Below are 4,707 nucleotides of genomic sequence, written 5' to 3'. Positions count from 1 at the left end.
TCGCCCTGCTAGAGGGCTCTCTAAGACCCCTCGGTCTTAGTGTTAGCTCCGGTACAGCTCGGTCGTGCTTGCTGAAGGCCCGATCAAGCTTTAGTTAGATTCTCGTACTTTCTCTTGGCCTCTCTAGGAGGACCAGACAGACCTCTCGGTCTATCGTTTAGCTTCAGTCCCTGCTTGATCTAGCTTTCCCAAGGCTCGATCTAGCTCTATTCGCCCTGCTAGAGGGCTCTCTAAGACCCCTCGGTCTTAGTGTTAGCTCCGGTACAGCTCGGTCGTGCTTGCTGAAGGCCCGATCAAGCTTTAGTTAGCTTCTCGTACTTTCTCTTGGCCTCTCTAGGAGGACCAGACAGACCTCTCGGTCTATCGTTTTAGCTTCAGTCCTGCTCGATCTAGCTTTCCCAAGGCTCGATCTAGATCTATTCGCCCTGCTAGAGGGCTCTCTAAGACCCCTCGGTCTTAGTGTTAGCTCCGGTACAGCTCGGTCGTGCTTGCTGAAGGCCTGATCAAGCTTTAGTTAGCTTCTCGTACTTTCTCTTGGCCTCTCTAGGAGGACCAGACAGACCTTTCGGTCTCTTGCTTAGCTTCAGTCCTGCTCGATCTAGCTTTCCCAAGGCTCGATCTAGCTCTATTCGCCCCGCTAGAGGGCTCTCTAAGACCCCTCGGTCTTAGTGTTAACTCCTGTAATGCCTAACCAAGCTTACTACAGGCCTTGGTCAGGTCTTTATCGGTCACCGATTAGTAACAGACCGATCATGGGGCCTTCCACCCTATCCGGGTTGAGGTCTTTAGTCCAGCCATATTTTGACAAGACACCTCCCCCTAATAATGCCCCACACATAGAAATACTGTCCATGCAGTATTTAACTTGTGTTTTTTCTAAAATTTGATTTTCACTTTTTGGAGGTTCATTTGCTCCTCTGACACTCTTTCAGCTTCAATCTTACTCGATCTAGCTTTCCCAAGGCTCGATCTAGCTCTATTCGCCCCACCAGAGGGCTCTCTAAGACACTTCGGTCTTAGTGTTAGCTCCGGTCTTGCTCAATCGTGCTTGCTGAAGGCGCGATCAAGCTTTAGTTAGCTTCTCGTACTTTCTCTTGGCCTCTCTAGGAGGACCAGACAGACCTCTCGGTCTATCGTTTAGCTTCAGTCCTGCTCGATCTAGCTTTCCCAAGGCTCGATCTAGCTCTATTCGCCCCGCTAGAGGGCTCTCTAAGACCCCTCGGTCTTAGTGTTAGCTCCGGTACAGCTCGGTCGTGCTTGCTGAAGGCCCGATCAAGCTTTAGTTGGCTTCTCGTACTTTCTCTTGGCCTCTCTAGGAGGACCAGACAGACCTCTCGGTCTCTTGCTTAGCTTCAGTCCTGCTCGATCTAGCTTGCCCAAGGCTTGATCAAGCTCTATTCGCCCCGCTAGAGGGCTCTCTAAGACCCCTCGGTCTTAGTGTTAGCTCCGGTACAGCTCGGTCGTGCTTGCTGAAGGCCCGATCAAGCTTTAGTTAGCTTCTCGTTTTTTCTCTTGGCCTCTCTAGGAGGACCAGACAGACCTCTCGGTCTATCGTTTAGCTTCAGTCCTGCTCGATCTAGCTTTCCCAAGGCTCGATCTAGCTCTATTCGCCCCGCTAGAGGGCTCTCTAAGACCCCTCGGTCTTAGTGTTAGCTCCGGTACAGCTCGGTCGTGCTTGCTGAAGGCCCGATCAAGCTTTAGTTGGGCTTCTCGTACTTTCTCTTGGCCTCTCTAGGAGGACCAGACAGACCTCTCGGTCTATCCTTTAGCTTCAGTCCTGCTCGATCTAGCTTTCCCAAGGCTCGATCTAGCTCTATTCGCCCCGCTAGAGGGCTCTCTAAGACCCCTCGGTCTTAGTGTTATCTCCTGTAATGCCTAACCAAGCTTACTACAGGCCTTGGTCAGGTCTTTATCGGTCACCGATTAGTAACAGACCGATCATAGGGCCTTCCACCCTATCTGGGTTGAGGTCTTTAGTCCAGCCATATTTTGACAAGACACCTCCCCCTAATAATGCCCCACACATAGAATTACTGTTTATGCAGCTTTTCACTTGTGAAATTTTTAATTTTCGCAATTATTATAGAATAAGTGTTTGCGCAGCTTTTCATAGGTCGAGCTCTAGCTAGCTAGCTCAAGCTAGCTAGCTAGCTCAAGCTCAAGCTATCTAGCTCAAGCTCAAGCCAGCTAGCTCAAGCTCAAGCTAGCTAGCTAGCTCAAGCTCAAGCTAGCTAGCTAGCTCAAGCTCAAGCTAGCTAGCTCAAGCTCAAGCTAGCTAGCTCAAGCTCAAGCTAGCTAGCTAGCTCAAGCTCAAGCTCAAGCTAGCTAGCTCAAGCTCAAGCTCAAGCTAGCTAGCTAGCTCAAGCTCAAGCTAGCTAGCTAGCTCAAGCTCAAGCTAGCTAGCTAGCTCAAGCTCAAGCTAGCTAGCTCAAGCTCAAGCTCAAGCTCAAGCTAGCTAGCTAGCTCAAGCTAGCTAGCTAGCTCAAGCTCAAGCTAGCTAGCTAGCTCAAGTTCAAGCTAGCTAGCTAGCTCAAGCTCAAGCTAGCTAGCTAGCTCAAGCTCAAGCTAGCTAGCTCAAGCTCAAGCTAGCTAGCTCAAGCTCAAGCTAGCTAGCTAGCTCAAGCTCAAGCTCAAGCTAGCTAGCTCAAGCTCAAGCTCAAGCTAGCTAGCTAGCTCAAGCTCAAGCTAGCTAGCTAGCTCAAGCTCAAGCTCAAGCTAGCTAGCTAGCTCAAGTTCAAGCTAGCTAGCTAGCTCAAGCTCAAGCTAGCTAGCTCAAGCTCAAGCTAGCTAGCTCAAGCTCAAGCCAGCTAGCTCAAGCTCAAGCTCAAGCTAGCTAGCTAGCTCAAGCACAAGCTAGCTAGCTAGCTCAATCTCAAGCTAGCTAGCTCAAGCTCAAGCTAGCTAGCTCAAGCTCAAGCTAGCTAGCTAGCTCAAGCTCAAGCTCAAGCTAGCTAGCTCAAGCTCAAGCTCAAGCTAGCTAGCTAGCTCAAGCTCAAGCTAGCTAGCTAGCTCAAGCTCAAGCTCAAGCTAGCTAGCTCAAGCTCAAGCTCAAGCTAGCTAGCTAGCTCAAGCTCAAGCTGGCTAGCTAGCTCAAGCTCAAGCTAGCTAGCTAGCTCAAGCTCAAGCTAGCTAGCTCAAGCTCAAGCTCAAGCTCAAGCTAGCTAGCTAGCTCAAGCTAGCTAGCTAGCTCAAGCTCAAGCTAGCTAGCTAGCTCAAGTTCAAGCTAGCTAGCTAGCTCAAGCTCAAGCTAGCTAGCTAGCTCAAGCTCAAGCTAGCTAGCTCAAGCTCAAGCTAGCTAGCTCAAGCTCAAGCTAGCTAGCTAGCTCAAGCTCAAGCTCAAGCTAGCTAGCTCAAGCTCAAGCTCAAGCTAGCTAGCTAGCTCAAGCTCAAGCTAGCTAGCTAGCTCAAGCTCAAGCTAGCTAGCTAGCTCAAGTTCAAGCTAGCTAGCTAGCTCAAGCTCAAGCTAGCTAGCTCAAGCTCAAGCTAGCTAGCTCAAACTCAAGCTAGCTAGCTAGCTCAAGTTCAAGCTAGCTAGCTAGCTCAAGCTCAAGCTAGCTAGCTAGCTCAAGCTCAAGCTAGCTAGCTCAAGCTCAAGCTAGCTAGCTCAAGCTCCAGCTAGCTAGCTAGCTCAAGCTCAAGCTCAAGCTAGCTAGCTCAAGCTCAAGCTCAAGCTAGCTAGCTAGCTCAAGCTCAAGCTAGCTAGCTAGCTCAAGCTCAAGCTAGCTAGCTAGCTCAAGTTCAAGCTAGCTAGCTAGCTCAAGCTCAAGCTAGCTAGCTCAAGCTCAAGCTAGCTAGCTCAAGCTCAAGCCAGCTAGCTCAAGCTCAAGCTCAAGCTAGCTAGCTAGCTCAAGCACAAGCTTGCTAGCTAGCTCAAGCTCAAGCTAGCTAGCTCAAGCTCAAGCTAGCTAGCTCAAGCTCAAGCTAGCTAGCTCAAGCTCAAGCTCAAGCTAGCTAGCTAGCTCAAGCACAAGCTTGCTAGCTAGCTCAAGCTCAAGCTAGCTAGCTCAAGCTCAAGCTAGCTAGCTCAAGCTCAAGCTAGCTAGCTAGCTCAAGCTCAAGCTCAAGCTAGCTAGCTCAAGCTCAAGCTCAAGCTAGCTAGCTAGCTCAAGCTCAAGCTAGCTAGCTAGCTCAAGCTCAATTGGGAGCGCTTTTCTCGCACTCTGATTGGCTGCCACTGTTAGGCCATTTGGGAGCGCTTTTCTCGCACTCTGATTGGCTGCCACTGTTAGGCCATTTGGGAGCGCTTTTCTCGCACTCTGATTGGCTGCCAGTGTTAGGCCATTTGGGAGCGCTTTTCTCGCACTCTGATTGGCTGCCAGTGTTAGGCCATTTGGGAGCGCTTTTCTCGCACTCTGATTGGCTGCCAGTGTTAGGCCATTTGGGAGCGCTTTTCTCGCTTTTCTCTTCAGCTTACTTCAGCTAATTTAGAACACAACCGAACATTTGTAGCAAGACACCGCACAACCTTGGCTGCTTGGTTGCCTGAGCACAAGTTCAAGTTCTTTCCCAGTGCCGTAACACGACACTGGAATTTTCACCAAATGTCAACCACCGTTTGCCGTACACTCCGAATTATGTTACGGTGCTTATTGGCTAGAGAAGAACTCAAAAGTATGAGTTGATTGCAAGGCAGTAGACATGGTTTCGCACAGCATAGATCAACATAGAATAAAACTCTCTGCAGAATTTTGATCTTCCTTCTTCCTA

This window comes from Convolutriloba macropyga, unplaced genomic scaffold, assembly GCF_964194025.1.
Source record: "Convolutriloba macropyga unplaced genomic scaffold, txConMacr16.3 SCAFFOLD_1469, whole genome shotgun sequence".
Classification (NCBI taxonomy): domain Eukaryota; kingdom Metazoa; phylum Xenacoelomorpha; order Acoela; family Convolutidae; genus Convolutriloba; species Convolutriloba macropyga.
This window is presented reverse-complemented; position numbering follows the sequence as displayed.